At 38.5% G+C, this 17,393-nt stretch overlaps 1 protein-coding gene across 4 annotated transcripts in view; it reads left to right on the forward strand.

The window, feature by feature from the left end:
• The window catches only part of Ppm1l (protein phosphatase, Mg2+/Mn2+ dependent 1L), a 351,730-nt gene that overhangs the window by 288,748 nt on the left and 45,589 nt on the right, over nucleotides 1–17,393 (forward strand). The window lies entirely within an intron of this gene.

Below are 17,393 nucleotides of genomic sequence, written 5' to 3' on the forward strand. Positions count from 1 at the left end.
TTCAGTCCATAGTTGGCTGGCTCCCAGGCAGGGCAGCATGGCAGAGGAGAAAGAGCAAGGCAGGAAGGAAGCAGTAAGGGATCAAGGGAGAATGGGGGATATATACCCTTCTAGGCCATGCCCACAGTGACCCACTTCTTCCCACCAGATTTCACGTCCCAACATCGCACCAGCTATAAATCCATCAATGGACTTGTCCAGTGATTAGTATCACAGACCTACAATTCAGTCACCTCCCAAAAAGCCCCATCTATGAATGCATGAGGCTTTAGGGGGACAACTAGATATAAACTGTAGCAGGAATTTCCTCAAAAGATAGATTTACCATATGATCTAGCAATTCTACTTCTGGATGTATATTCAAAAGAATTGAAAGCAAGCTCTTAGAGATATTTATATAACCATGTTCATTGGAACATTATCCATAGCAGCTCAGAGCTAGTAACAGAACAAATATTCATTGACAGATAAATGGATAAAGAAAATGTAGTCACACTTAAAATATTTAGCCTTAAAAAAGAACACATACTACAGTGTTGATGAACCTTGAGGATATTATGCTGAGTGAAATAAGCCAATCTTACAGGACAAATATGGTATGATTTCACTTATAAAAGATTAGTAAAGTAGTGGAGAAAGTTGAATGTAGGGATAGGGTAAGGGCAAAGTGGAGAGTTGTTTAATGAATATAGAATTTTAGCTTTGCAAGATGAAATGTTCTAGAAAGATCTGTCACACAACAAAGAGAATGTAATGAGTACTACTAAACTGTGCACTTAAGGTGGCTAAGAGGGTAAATTTTATATTACCTTTTTTTACCACAACTAAAAATGAAAAAAAATTTAAACTCAATAATGCTGAAGGTAAAGTAGAAAAATGAAAAATAATCGGCTTTCTTCAGAGTTTCATTCTTTTTTCTTTTATTTTGCTGTTTAAAGCTTTTATCCTATTGAATGCCTTCTAAAAACTTACCCTCTCCAACATGACTCCTTCCCTTTTCTTTTAGGAGAATGTGCCATATCTAATTGGTGCTCTCATCACCTAAGTCATTCATTTAATATTTATTGAGCACAAATTATGGGGTAGGTTTTTCTGAACAATAGGAATTTAGCAGTGAGCAGAATAAAACCCCTATACCCATACATTTATATTCTAATAGTGGAAAACAAATAATAACAACAAATAAATATATGTCAGATGGTATTAAAGCCTCTAAAGAAAAGAAAAAAACAAGGTAAAGGTGAAAGGAATGCTGAAGTACAAGGGGATTGCTATTCTGTACAGTATAATCAAGGGAACCAAAATGCAAAGGTTGACATTTGAGCAGGTATCTAAGAAAATGAAGTACATGAATGGTGGATATCTCTGTGTAAGAGGGACTGTGAAGGGCAAAGGCTCAAATTCAGAAACAACTTAAAAGATTTGGAGAAGAGCAATCAGGCCCCTATGGCTTAAGGAGAGTGAGCAAGGAAAAGAGAAATAGGAGATTCTGTCAGAAAAGTAGTGGGAATACATGATGTTATGGGTGATTATATAGACTGCAGATTTTACTATAAGTGAGCTGGGAGCCACCAGAGGATGCTGAGCAAAGGAATGACACCATCAAACTTACCAGAGAGCTGGGTGAATAATAGATTATAAAAGGGAGAAGACAGAAAAAGGAAGAGGAGTCAGGAGGGATATAATAGTGACTGAGACCAAATGTATCGACAAGAAGTGGTCAGATTTTAGGTTCATTATAAAAGCTAGTGAAGGGTTTCTAGTGGATTGGATGGGAAGTCTAGGAGAAAGAACAGTTGAGAATGACTGCCAGGTTTTTGACACAAGCAACTCTCTGGCTGGAGTTATTGTAAGTCAGAATACTGCAAAAGAATTTTAGTTTTGGAGATGTCTAAGATACTAAGTAAGGTTAAGTAAATAATTTTATATATGAATCTGAAGCCCAGGGAAAAGATCAAGGTTGGAAATAAAAATTTGTAAATCATCAGCATATAGATGAGGTTTAAAGTAAGTAGACTGGATAAGACCAGCTAAGAAATAAGTACATATAATTGAGAGAGAGTCTTGCATCCGAACCCTAGGATACCTCATTTTAAGATGGGGATGATAAGGAAGAAGCCACAGAGGCTGAGGAGCAGCCAGTGCCAATGATGTGGAAGGTTGTTGTCTCAGAAAATATCCTTTTGCTAGTGAAACTTTGATTATCAAGTAACTCTTGGTCAATACTAATATTTATTTCTATAGGCTTTTATCAGTTGCCAGGATGATCTTTACTCCTGATTACATTTCAATGGTAAGACCAGAGTACTAGATAATTTGCCTGTGGTGTTTTCTCCACAGACACACATGCACACATATAAACACACACACACACACACACACACAACACACACAGTTAAATTTTTAGGAATAGATCACCAGCTTTTATATTAGCTTACATGTGGAAAGTAAAAGAAATCTATCCAAAAATGTCGCCATATATTACCCAGATCATTTAGAGATAGTTTGTTGCTTTAGTAGGAGGAAATCAACTTTCTATATTATCTCAATGAAAATAATGCTTAAGAATCTCAGTCCTACCAGAGTTGTTAGCTAACCTTTCTTTTTACTGGTCATTTTCACCCTTGGTAATCAATAACAGCTGTTCTGCAGCCTCTTTTGAAAGTGTAGCTGAACCTATTGATTTCACTTGTTACTGCACCCTTGCCTTGGGCCACAAATTAGTCTGAGTCAGAATGAGTGGTGAGATAATAAGGCTATATATAGATTGTCCTTTTCTATTCTTTCCAGAAAGCTTTTTCTTTTTTAAATTAGAAGGTGATAAAAGCAAAGTTCAGCACCAGCTACAGGCTCTGTGTCCTAGTGTTGAAATCCTTTGTTCTTTAAAACCAAACATTTTGGCTTTCTAAGCATAGGAAGCAAAGCTTACCATGATTCATGTTTTCCTAAAGGTATATTACATCAGTGTTCAGATTCATTGTATCACTTGACAGAATTGTTTCTGACATCAACTCCCAAATGCAAAATATTCATGTTAGTTGTTTTTACTGTTTCTATTTTCTAAGGAGCAATTTGATACAGTTGGCTCATAAAGCCAAATAATACCACTTTCCTTTTGAAGTCAACATTCTTAATAGTAGTAGAAATTAGAATAAGCACTGACTCTTCGCGTATCTCTGATCTTGCCTTATCTTTTGGTTTAGGATGAATTGAATTCTACCACTTATGGAACAAAATCCGTATGCCTCAGTTTTTCTGTTACTAAGCACTGGCAACTCCACTTGCATATATAGGAGCTGGCAAAGAAGAGAGCTGCTGCACAGGGAGAGGTCACACTTGTGAATCAGGGAACAGTAAGTCACTAGACCTGTGTGGAAGGAAGGCAGTTGGTAGGGAGAAGAATAAGGGGAAGTGAATAGGAACATCCTTTACTGAATTCTCTAACACCTCTACCCTCCCACACACACACATTAAAATCTTCATAATACGCTTTTTATTTGGATATATTGCTTTTTAGTTAATGATTATGCACTGTATTAGGTTCTGGTACCTGGGTTTTGTCAGTTTGACTTGAGTATCTTATTGCAGACCCTATTTCATCTGTAAGATAATGCTGGCGATCCTTCTCTCACTTCAGAGGCTGTAAGTAATTATTCATAAGGTACTTCAGTGAACTTAGCAGTAGACTGAAACATGACTATGCCACTGATATGTGGAAGGATTTTTTTGTTTTTGTTTTTGTTTTTTATCAAACCTCATTGCAAGGACCTGGAGATAATCCAGTTTCAGAAAAAACAATTTGTGAAATGTGATTTGAACTCCTAAAGGGGATTTGCCAGCACATGTATTTTGTTAATGCTGTTTCTAACCAAGTTGATCAGAAGATGCAGGCTGCATCTCTAAATTGGTCACGACATATATGCTTCAGCTGCATTCACTTAGTGAATCCCTTGAGTTAAATCCCTTGAGTTTATCTCAGACACCTACCACCTGGGACCCATCTCCAGACAGAGCTTTTCTTGTTGCACAGGTCTGGACCCTTCTGTTTCATCTCAGAATAAATATTTCAGCTCTGAGGCTTTGTGTCTAACTGAATTCCATGGTTCACTTGTTGGTTTGCTTTACTTTTCAGCACAAATCAGTTTACCGAGCTAGCTGTTGTTTGGACTGGCTAATTAAAATCTGTTCATTGTGTACAGGCAGCCTTCAAGCCAAATATCGCTTTGCACAGAATTTGAATAAAAATGTGACTTTTTTATTCATTAGAACAGATGGGCATTGTGAATTACCCCTAGCCAGTCTGACTCTTGCTTTTTAAATTGCATGCTTTTGTGAAATATACTCCATCTTGAAAGATGAGTGCCCAGAATCCCCAGTTTTTGAGGAATCCTATGGAAAGGATTGAGAACAGCCCTGATATCACCTTCATGGTGGCAGGTCACAAAGAGATGCACCTATATAGCATGGCCTCATAGGATGCATGAGAATTCACTGTTAAAACTATTTTTAAAATCAAATCTCATGCCAAGTAGAAACCCAGTTATGGAAATTTTGCTAACACAGCCATTCCTCTGACTGGGGACACTGTAGGTGGCCGGTTTAAAAACCAGTATTGTCTCAGATTGTTAACTGCATTGAACTGCGATCTCCATCAACATCAAACATCCATCCACTTATGTAATATTTTTGGTACTGTATTTTAGGGGAAGCTCCATAGTATTTCACTAAGGAATTTAGAATCTTGTTGATAAAATATAGGCAAACAAGTAATTCTACTATAATATGATAAGTTGTCTCTCATAACCAAGATACAGAAACCTGCAGAAGGCACATGTTGAAAGAGGGGAGAAATAGAGGGAGATGGTAAATTAGCTTTTGGGTGTTCACAGAGTACTGAGGTTGAAGGATCTAATAAGCAGTTCTAAATAGGACTTTTAAGACAGATGAGGGACACCTTCTTACAGGAAGATATTATTTCATTACATCCCTACTAGAGGTCAAGGCACAGTGCAAATAGGCTTTGATAGGAGAGAGAAATAAACAAAAGGTTGGGAGTGGTGGTTACCATGTTATGATACCAGGTTGAGCTGATGTCCAATTTTATTTAGAGTAGGCTGTTATCCCAACACTATGTCCATGTTTTGGAAATTTTCTCAGCGATTAAGCGGCATATGAATCTTTCTGAGAAGAGCACTTGCTCATGGATTGAGTATTCATTTAGAGGAGAATATTTTTATCCAGGTTCTTAGAATATAATATTTGCAGTGTTATCTGAACTAAACATAATTAACCCTTCTTATTTGTGCTTGTCTTCCCAGATCATGAAAGAGACAATTTGAAACATTTCAACTAGTATGTATAGATGGAAATGAATGAGTGTCTGAAATATCTTATTTATAATGTAGAACTGAACAGAAATGATTGATAGCATTTAGTTTTGCATGTGACTTCTTGGAAAGAGGAAATTGAGGATGTGTCTCCTTTTGTGTTAAGAGTGAAATTCTCTCCCAAATGATTTCAAGTTAAAGAACATTTTAAAACTAGTGCCATGAAGAAATTTTGAGATGAAATAGAATGTCACAGGATACAATAAATATCAAATTATCAGAACTGCAAGGAATTTTAGGGAGATTCAATTATACAGAAGTCTCACATTTTTCATTTTAGAGCAATTATGAAGTCAGAACATCTTGACTTACCTGATTATGCTGATTGGCTCTTCAGCAGCATTTTTATTTTCTCACAAAATTTTCTATTCCCAAAGACCTCCAAGTTTTAGTACCTAGCTGAATGAACTACCAGTGTCCAGAAATAAATGCCAACCTCAGAAGTGCCCCTTATGTTTTTTATATTACCATTTTACTAAGCCCAGACTTGTCATAGGAGTTTGAAAACATTTCAGTGGTCAAAGAAAGGGCAATTTGCTCATTTAAACCTCTTTAAATCTCATTCTGTCCTTGATGCAAAAGTGCTGACCTGAATTTGTAAGAATAAATGGGATGTATCTATTTGACAGACCTGGGGCAGATACTGTCTGCTGAGGTTTCACCACAGATGCAAGAAAAAAGTGTTCTCCCACTTCCTGTCTGTCTGATTGTGGCACCCAAGACTGAAGAATACAGGAGTAAACCATGGAGAGGGAGTACAACAGAAATAACCTTGTAACAGTGAAGAGTCTGTTGTATTCTAAAGAAGAGCCTAAAATTTGAGTTTACACAAGAAGTTTTGGAAAATTTAAACTTACCCTAAAGTTTAACTTACCTTTAAAAGTAAAAGCAAGCCATTGACTATCAATCAATCAATCAAACAGCCTGGCACGATTTAATTCAGCTGTCAATCTTAAAAGAAACAGCAGATTATGAAGCAAATTAAATTTGCATTCCAGCTGTGTTTGACTGTGTTGGCCTCCTCATAGATTACCCTGTTCTGTGCAGTGGCTCCTCAGGAAGTGCCCTCTTTGTAGACAAATTCTCCATGGCAGGTCACAAATAGACAGATCTGTGTTTATACATAAAAGACCATAACAAGTCAATTTTTAAAAAAATCTCTTAATCTTGTAAATAGATTGGCTCTAAATAACTTTTCAGGTAGAAATCTTCAAATGAGTGTTATTTATTCAATAGTGAGAATAGCAACTGTTTTTCATATCTTTTCTCACATTTCTATTAACCTGAAAAATAGCATAAATTTCACCAGACTTGAACAACTCAATGAAATTGAACAAGTAATAAAAAAACTACCAACTAAGAAGAGCCCAGGCCCTCACAGGTTCACTGTCAAATTCTACAAGCATTTTAGATATGATCTAGCACTAGTGCTCTTCAAACTCTGTAATGAAATTGAAAGAGAAGCAGTACTTCCAAAGTAATTCCTGGAAGTAAGCATTACCCTGCTTCGAAAGCCAGAAAAGGACCCAACTAAGAAAGACAACTGCAGACCAATCTCTTCAATGAACATAGACACAAAAATCTTCAGCAAGATACTGGCAAATAGAATGCAACAAATCATCAAAAAGATTATACATTATGACCAAGCAGGATTTATTCCAGGGATGCAGGGATAGTTTAGCTCACACAAATCAACATATGCAATTCACCCCATAAATAGAAGCAAGGACAAAAGCCATACGATCATCTCAATAAATCCAGAAAACGCATTTGACAAAATTCGGCATCTATTCCTGATTTAAAACCCTCAAGAAAATAGGAATAGAGGGTCTTTAACTTAATCTAAAAACCATCTGTGACAAATGAATGGCCAACATCGTATGTAATGGTGAGAAGCTGAAAGATTTCCCTCGAAATCAGGAACAAGACAAGGATATTCACTATCACCAGTTTTGTTCAACATAGTTCTTAAAATACTAGTTAGAGCAATTAGACAAGAGAGAAATGAAAGGGATATGTAGAGGGAGAGAAGCTAAATTATCATTATTTGCAGATGACATGATCCTTTACATAGAAGACCCTTAAAAGTCTACCAAAACACTCCTAGAATTAATAACCAAATTCAGTAATGAAGCAGGATATAAAGTCAACACTAAAAAATCAATAGCATTCCTATATACTAATACCAAATTCACTGAGAGGGAAATTAGGGAAACAATACTTTTCACAGTAGCACCAAGAAAAATGAAATACTTAAGAATTAACCTAACCGGGCCGGGGATTTAGCTCAGTGGTTTCTCTGCCTGCTGCGCAAACGCAAGGACCGGAGTTCGATCCCCAGTACCAAAAAAAAAAAAAGAACCTAACCAAGGAAGTGAAGGACTTTTACAATGAAAACTATAATACTGTACTCTAAAAAAGGAGATTGGAGATTGAAGAGAATATCAGGAAATGGAAAGATATCCCCTATTCCTGAGTGAGTAGGCAGAACCAATAGAATGAAAATGGCCATGCTTCCAAAAATGTAATCTCAATCAAAATACCAATAATATCTCCTACAGAACAGGTAAAAGCTATCCTAAAATTAATTTGATACCAAAAGAGACTCAAAGTAGCAAAAGCAGTTCTGAGCAACAAAGGCAAGGCAAAGGACAGCACAATCCCAGACCTCATGTTATACTACAAAGCAACAGTCAGAAACAGCATGGCGTTGGCAACAAACAAAACAAAACAAAAGACTTGTGGATAAATGGAACAGCATAGAAGACACAGAAACAGCTCCAGGCATGCTCAGTTACATGATCTTTGACTAAGGGGCCAAATCCTTTTTGCTGGAGGAAAGATAGCCTCTTTAAAAAATGTTGCTGAGAAAACTGGCTATCCACATGCTGAAGGTTGAATTTAGACCCGTATTTCTCACCATACACTAAATTGAAATGAAAGTGGATCAAAGATCTCAACATTAGAACAGAAACACTTAATCAGCTGGAAGAAAAAATAAGTAAAATTCTCCAGAAACATAGGTGTAGGCAGAGACTTTCTGAATAAAACCCCAGTTGCACAGAAAATAATACCAAGAATCAACAAATGGGAGCACAATAAAAAAGCTCCTGCACAGCAAAGGAAACCACCAACAAAGTAAAGAGACAACCTACAGAATGGAAAAAGTTTTGCCAGCTACTCCTCAAAGGACTAATATTTAGAATATATAAAGGACTCAAAATAATTAGACCCCTCAAATTTAAAGACCCAATCAAAAAATGGGCATCTGGGGGCACCTTTCAGACCCTCGGCCACCTCAGGGTGATAGGAGAGTAGAGTGCCCACTTATCTGCCTTCTCCCTCTGAGAGTTTACTCCTTGCCCTTGAAGAGCAGATGGGCAAAGGGCTCTGGGGTAGGTTTTATGGGAAGCTGCTCTCCCACCTGTCCCCAATCCTCTGGGTATACCATGTAGGCCTGGAGCAGGCAGGGACCTTGGTGTCTCGAGACGGCCACATGGGGGTGGTTGTGTGACAGGCAAGAGGGACCATGGGGCAGCGTCCATGCACGGGTGTGACACTGAGCTCTCTCCCTGTTGCTTCCCCAGAAGCCACAGTGAGCTGCACCCTTCTGTGGGCCTTGGGCGGGGAGGAGGGCGTTGTGGCCACAGTGTGTCCTCTTCCAGGCCCCTGAAGGACCTGAGTCACCCCCTCTGGTGGTGCTTTGGACTAACACCCCCCAACCTCCCATGTAGCAAGGTGGGGCCCAGGACTCTCAAACCGGAAGCAGATTTCTGTGAGAGGCAGGAAGAGGCAGCTATTCCCAGGCTCCTTCTCTGTGCCTGGGCCCAGACAAAAGTAGACTGGCTTCATTCATCTCTAAGTCTCCTGTCCCTCCCCTGGGTCTCCTCCCATCTCTACCCTGAGTCCAACCACAGCTGGCCATGCGAGCTGGGGATCCAACTCAGGCCCCCCACATGCTGACCCACCCTACCCCCAAGCCCCACAGCTGATGCCATGCTTGCTACACACCTGTGCCGGCAGGTGAGAAGCTGAGTTACCCAGGGGTTCGACTCACCGGCTGGTCCATGGATTTGGGAAACCTTGCCCCAAGTGGGATTGGAAGAAATGACTCTGTGGCAGTGCCCTTGCCTGACCAGGCCCCTTTCCTCTGTGGCCCCAGCCCAGGTGAGGGAGGGTAGTGTCCTCTTCCTCAGTTTGGGGAACGAGGGGCACGGGAAAATCTTGGGGAGCCCCCTCAGGACCCTTGAGGGAGCTGCTGGTTCAATCCAATTCCTCTTGGTCTCAAAGCAGAATGTGGATTTGGGGACCAGAGGCTGGGATGTCCTTTCGGGGGACCTGTGGTTGGGAGGAGGGGCTACCTCCCTCCCGAGGGACCAGAGGGGCCGCAGCCTCCAAACTTCCCTTGCTAATCTAGGCAGGCAGCTGCTCCATTTCCTGCCCTAAGAAGGGGCATGTGTACCCCAGAGAGAGAGGAGGGGCTGCCACAGTGGTGCTGAGGGGTGCAGGGCCCCATGCAGAGCCACCACCCCAAGCACAGACCCTCCTGGTCTGGGACAGAGGTCTCTGGCCACACCCAGGATAGAAGAGGCCTGAGCTAGAATGTGACCATGACTTTGGGGACCAATCCCACAGGTGACAACCTTGGGCTCCCCAACCCGCTTCCTGGCTTCCCCCCTCACATCCCTCCAGGGAAGACTCCTTTATTGCTTCATTTCTGCCTTTTTTCTTTCACATAATGCACTTTGGGGCCATTTTTTTTTTAATAGCTGGAAAAAAATGAAACAGTCCCACCCCCTGAGCCAGTATTTTAAAAAAATCAAATGACCCTGTGGGATTGGCCTCTGTCCAAACATTTCACCTTCTGTTTGTGTGTGAAGTGCCTGCTCACCTTTTTATATGGGGCTATTGTCTTTCTCATCTGTTTGATCCCATCCTTTGTGGGCTTGTGCTCCAAATCAGACCTTTCAAACCTGGTCTGATACAATTTTGAACATTTGACTTGAACCACAAGTGAATCTTTCTCCTGGTGACTCAAATAAAAGTATAATTTTTAACAAGAACAACAACAAAAAAATGAGCATCTGAAATGAATACATACTTCTCCATAAGAAAATATAGTTGGCCAAGAGATACATAGAAAAATGTTCAACATCACTGGCTATTCAACAAATACAAATTAAAACAACATTAAGATTCCATTTTACCCCGAAAAGAATGGCTGCCATCAAGAAATCAATAAGAAATGCTGGTGAGGGTGTGGGGAGAAAGGAGCCCTTTTTCATTGTTGGTGAAAGTGTAAACTGATGTAGCCAGTGTGGAAATCAGTATGGAGATTTCTTAAAAAACTAAAAATAGAAATTCCATTTGATCCAGTTATTCCCCTTTTTTGTGTCTTTCCAAAAGAGTTAAAAACATCATACAACATTGATGTATATGTATATCAATGTTTACAGCAGCACAAATCATAATAGATAAATCTCAGAATCAGCCTGTGTGCCTATCAACAGATGAATGGATAAAGATGTGGGATTTATACACAATGGAGTAGTACTCTGCTGTTAAAAAATATAAATTTGAGGCATTTGTAGGAAAATGGATGTTCCTTGAGACTATTAAGTGAAGTAAATCAGGTACAGAAGCTTGAACATGGCATGGTTTCCCTTATGTGAAAAAGTTAATAGGAAAAAAGAAGAGGAAAAAAAGTTATTGTATTCTAAGTACTGTATGTTTCTGTTGTCAGTTTCTAGTATCACTCCAACATGGTGTGAGACATCACTTTGCAGGATTTCTATTTCTTTGGATATGTTAAGGTCTGTAATTTTGCTATAAGCATGGTTCATTTTGAATTTAAAAATTCTCAACAGGAATTCTGTGAAGATAAAGAATAGCTCAGGAGCACGAGGGCTGAGGGGCACAGAAGCTGTGCAGGTCAAGGTTCCAGGCCACAGTGCATGCGGTGGCCAGGGGGTGGAAGCAGAGGCAAACCTGAGCCCTGAGGCTGCTGGTAAACTCGACCCCAAGTCTCAAGCTGCCCTTGGTTGGCTGTGGAGAAAAACATTACAAGATCCAGTCCAGCACTGAAGGGCAGAGCTGCCCCAGCACTGAGGAGGAGCCTCCTGTGCCACTGTACCACCACCCCCAGTGCCAAAGATCAGAGCTGCCACAGTGCTGAAGAGGTGAGCCTCGCAGGTGCCAACAATGCACACACACCCTGCCCCACCCCCCATTGAAATGAGAAGACATGTAAACAAGGTAAACAAGTCTCAAAACCAGACTTCCAGATCACCTAAAGCTACCCCAAAGGGAAACAAGATGGAACAATCTGATACTCAACCACCTGGACTCCCTGAACTGGCAACAAAAGAGGATGTGGAAAAAAATGAAATCAAAACTAATTTCTCAGATAACAGCAGAGATTGTGCCCAAACTGCAAGACATGATTAATAAATCTAGAGAGTACACAGATAAAAAATAGAAGAACTGAGGAACATGATGGAAGCCCAACATAGGAAACAAATGGAATCCATAAAGCAGATGCAAACAGATTTCCTGGAGATTAAAAACTCCACTGAAAATTTACACAGTAGAATGAGCCAATGTGAGGGCAGAATTTCAGATGTAGAAGATAAGATTGCAATTAGTGACCAGGAAAAGAAAAATTGCTTTAAAATAGTAAGGGACCACAAGAAACCAATCCAGCAGCTTCTAGATGATGCAAAGAAAAATAACATAGGACTGATCAGAGTCAATGAAGAAACAGGAGAGAGTGCAGATGACATAAAAAACTGTTCACACAAGTTGTGGCAGAAAACTTCCCAAGCAAGGGGCAAGAAATTGACATACACATAAATGAGGCATATGGGACTCCAACTAGCCATGATCAAAAAAACACAAAATTACATATAGGCATATAATAAAGATTCCAAAACAGAAGAGCAAATTTCTATAAGCAGTTTGAGAAAAGAAACAAATCGCATACAAAGGAAAGCCCATCAGAATCACAGCAGACTTCTCAACACAAACCCTCAAGGCAAGAAGAGCTTGGAGTAACATGTTTCAAGCCCTAGAGCAAAACAGCCTCCAACCCAGACTGATGTACTCTGCATCACTATCTTTCAAAATTGATGGGGAAATCAGATACTTTTATGACAGAGCACCTTAGGAACTTCATGAATACCAAACCACCCCTCAAAAAAATTTTAGACAATATCCTAGGAAAAGACAATGAGGATCACAACCCCAGGAAGCAAAGCAGAATGAATCCATTGTGCACAACAAGAAATTAAATGCAAAGGGAGAGAATCCAACAAAAAGAAAAAGTTATGACACTGATAAGTCAATATGTATCAGTTATAACCATCAATGTTAATGGTCTCAATTCACCGATCAAAAGAAATAGACTGGGTCAAGAAGCAAGATCCAACAATATGCTGCATACAAGAAACACACTTACTTCAAAATGAAACTCATGGACTGAAAGTTAAAGGGTAGAAAACAATACTCCACGTGACAGGAACAGGATAAAAAGCAGGAGAAGCTATTCTCTTTGCAGACCAAGTGGATTTCAAACCCACACTGATTAAGAGAGACAAAGAAGGATACTACATCCTTGTAAAGGGAACAATCCAAGAGGAAGAGATGACAATCATAAACATATATGCACCAAACACTAGTGCACCCAACTATATAAAACATACTAATAGACATGAAAAGTCATATATGCACAAACACAATTGTAGTGAGGGACCTCAATACCCCACTGTCACAAATAGATACATCAACTAGACAAAAAATAAGTAATGAAATACTAGAATTCAATCGAACTCTTGAACAAATGAACTTAACAGATGTTTACAGAGTCTTCCACCCCACAAAATCGCTCATAGAACATGTTTAAGTAAATGCAAAGGAATTGAAGTTATCCCTTGTGTATTATCAGACCATAGTGTGATGAAATTGGAGACCCATAGCAAAAGAAACCACAAAAATTTCATGAACACATGGAAATTGAACAACACACTTCTGAATAACCAGTGGGTCACAGAGGAAATTAAAGAAGAAATCAGACAGTTCCTTCAATTAAATGACAATGACAATACAACATATCAGAATCTATGGGACACAATGAAAGCAGTCTTACAAGGGAAATTCATAGCAGTGAATGCACATATTAAGAAAACAGAGTGAGCCCAATTAACCTGATGCTGAAGCTCAAGCTTCTAGAAAAAGAAGAGCAGGACAAACCCAAAGCTCATACAAGGGAGGAAATTATAAAGATGAGAGCAGAAATTAATTTAGTGGAGACAAAGAGAACAATGCAAAAAATTAATGAAGCCAAGAGTTGGTTCTTCAAAAGAATCAACAAAATTGACAAACCCTTAGCCAACCTTGTCAGAAAAAGGAAAGAAAAGGCCCAAATCCATGCAATTAGGAATGAAAAGGGTGAAATTACAACAGACCCAACAGAAATCCAGAGGATCATCAATACCTACTTCCAGAACCTATACGCCAATAAGATGGACAACAAAGAAGAAATGGACAGATTCCTAGATACATATGAATTAACAAAGTTGAATGAAGAAGACCTAAAAATTCTGAACAACCCAGTATCAACCAATGAAATTGAAAATGTAATTAAAAACTTATCAACTAAGAAAAGCCTGGGCCCTAATGGCTTCACTGCTAAATTCTACAAGACATTTAGAGAGGAACTGCTGCCACTGCTGTTTAAACTCTTCAATGAAATTGAAAGGGAAGCAATACTCCCAAATTCATTCCTGGAAGCAAGCATCACCTTGATCCCCAAAGCAGAGAAAGACCCAACTGAAAAAGAGAATTATAGGCCAAATCTCACTAATGAACATAGATGCAAAAATCCTTAATAAGATAATGGCAAATAGAATGCAAAAGATCATCAAGAAGATCATACACCCTGATCAAGTGGGATTCATTCCTGGGATTCAGGGATGGTTCAACATACACAAATCAATCAATGTAATACACTGTATCAGTAGAGCCAAGGACAAAAACCATATGATTATCTCCATAGATGCAGAAAAAGCATTTGACAAAATCCACATGGGTTTATGATAAAAACCCTACAAAAAATTGGAATAGATGGTCTCTACCTTAATTTGATAAAAGCCGTCTATGAAAAACCAACCACTGATATCATACTAAATGGTCAAAAACTGAAATCCTTCACACTAAAATCAGGAACAAGACAAGGATGTCCAGTATCAGCACTCTTGCACAACACAGTTTTGGGAACATTAGCCATGACAATTAGACAAGAGAAAGAAATAAAAGGAATAAAGATAGGAAATGAAGAAGTCAAAATGTCATTATTTGCAGGTGACATGATACTGTATATAGAAGACCCCAAGAACTCCACCAAAAGTCTTCTAGACTTAATAACCAAATTCAGTCAAGTAGCTGGTTACAAGGTCAACACACAAAAATCAATAGCTTTCCTCTATACGAACGACAGACTCACTGAGAGAGAAATAGGGCAAATAATTCCTTTCACAATAGCATCCAAAAAATTGAAATACCTAGTAATCAACCTAAAGAAAGAAATCAAAGACCTCTCCTCTGAAAACTATGGCACTCTGAAAAGAAAGATTGAAGATGATATCAGAAAATGGAAAGACATTCCCTGCTCCTGGGTAGGAAGGTTCAATATAGTGAAAATGGCCCTACTTCCAAAACTGCTACATAGATTCAATGCAATCCTAATTGGAATCCCAGCAGCATACTTCACGGATCTTGAGAAAACAATTCATTTGGAACCAGAAGACACCCAGAATAGCAAAAGCAATTCTAGGTAACAGGGACATGGCAGGGGATATCACAACCCCCAACTTGAAACTATACTATGAAGCTACTGTCATAAAAACAGCATGGTGCTGGCAAAGAAACAGACCTGAGGACCAGTGGAACAGATTAGAAGATGCTGAAACAACTCCAGGCACCCTCATCTTTGACCAAGGAGCCAAACACCCTCACTGGAGGAAAGATAGCCTCTTTAATAAAGGGTGCTGGAAAAATTTGGTTTCAACTTGCCAAAGATTAAAACTAGACCTATATCTCTCACCATACACTAAACTAAAATTGAAATGAATTAAAGATCTAAATATTAAAATAGAAATGCTGAACCAGCTAGAACAGAGGTTAGGTAGAACTCTTGAAGACATCGGTGTAGGAAAAGATTTTATGAACAAAACCTCAGTTGCCTGTGAACTAGCACAAACAATCAACAAATGGGATCTCTTCTTATTAAAAAGCTTCTGCACAGCAAGAGAAACCACCAGCAGTGTGAAGAAACAGCCTACAATGTGGGAAAAAATGTTCACCTACTGTTCCTCAGACAAAGGTCTACTATGTAGACGCTATGAAAAACTTTAAAAAATCTTTCCATTTTCTTATATCCTCCTCAATCTCCTTATTCAAAGTGCTATAGTTTTCAGTGTGGAGATCTTTTGCTTCCTTTGTTAGATTGACTCCTAGATATTTCATTTTTTTTTAGATGCTATTGTAAAAGCAATTGTTTCCCTGATTTCTCTCTCAAAGTGAGTCTATTATTTGTATGTAAAAAGGCTGTTGTTTTTTGAGTGTTGACCTTATATCCAGCTACTCTACTGAATCTGTCAATTAAGTCTAGAAGTCTTTTGGCAGAGTTTTTTGGGTCTTCTATGTAAAGTATCATATCATCAGCAAATAATGACAGTTTCACTTCTTCCTTTCCTATTTTTATTCCTTTTATTTCTTTCTCTTTTCTAATTGCTGTGGCTAATGTTTCAAGAACAGTATTAAACAGGAGTGGTGATAGTGGGCATCCTTGTCTTGTTCCTGATTTTAGCATGAAAGTTTTCAGTTTTTGACCATTTAGTATGATGTTTAGTATGAAAAACCATGGATACTCTTAATCAAGTTGAGATATAGACCTTCTATTCCAATTTTCTGTAGGGCTTTTATCATGAATGGGTGTTGGATTTTGTCGAATGCCTTTTCTGCATCTATTGAGATGATCATATGGTTTTTGTCCTTGTCTCTGTTAATATAGTGTATTACATTTATTAATTTTCTAATGTTGAACCATCCTTGCATCCCTGGGATAAATCCGACTTCGTTAGGGTGTATGATCTTCTTGATGACCCTCTGTGTTCTGTTTGCCAGTGTCTTGTTGAGGATTTTTGCATCTATGTTCATTAGGGAGATTGGCCTGTAGTTCTCTTTTCAGGTTGGGTCTTTCCCTGGTTTTGGAATCAAAGTAACACTTGCTTCCAGGAATGACTTTGGAAGCTTTGCTTCCCTTTCGATTTCCTTGATGAGTTTAAAGAGTAATGGCGATAGTTCTTTAAGTGTCTTGCAGAATTCAGCAGTGATGCCATCAGGACCTGGGCTTTTCTTTGTTGGTAATTTTTTTAATACATTTTCAATTTCACTCATTGTAATTGGAGTGTTTAGAATTTCTGTATCTTCTTCATTTAACTTTGGTAATTCATATATATCTAGGAATTTGTCCATTTCTTCTGTGTTTTCCATTTTATTAGAGTACAAGTTCTCAAATTAAGTATTTATGATGCTTTGGATTTCTCCTGGATCCATTGTGTCTTCACAACATTCATTATTTGTTCATTATTTAATATTTGTTCAATGTTGATTTTGGGGACCTTTCTGAAACAAATTACATCCTCTGGTGTCTTGTTGATGCTTGAGATGCTTTTTTAAGTTATGTGGAAAAATATTTAAGTGCTTTTCAGTTTTGTTTTGGTTGAGTTCTACTGTATTTGAATATTATTGTGGGTTTTTTCCCCTTTCATTGTTCTTCTTTGAATGGTTTTAATTTTTTGTATGTGTGTGTGTTTGATAATAAAGTTATTTAAAAATTTTTTTAAAAACTTAAAAAAATCAGACCTCCCAAATTTAAAGACCCAGTCCAAAAATGAGCATCTGAAAGGAACAGACATTTCTCAAACAAAGAAGTAGAAATAGCAAATA

This window comes from Heterocephalus glaber, unplaced genomic scaffold (assembly GCF_053883595.1).
Source record: "Heterocephalus glaber isolate CG9 unplaced genomic scaffold, H.glaber_assembly_v1.0 deba00001504, whole genome shotgun sequence".
NCBI lineage: Eukaryota > Metazoa > Chordata > Mammalia > Rodentia > Bathyergidae > Heterocephalus > Heterocephalus glaber.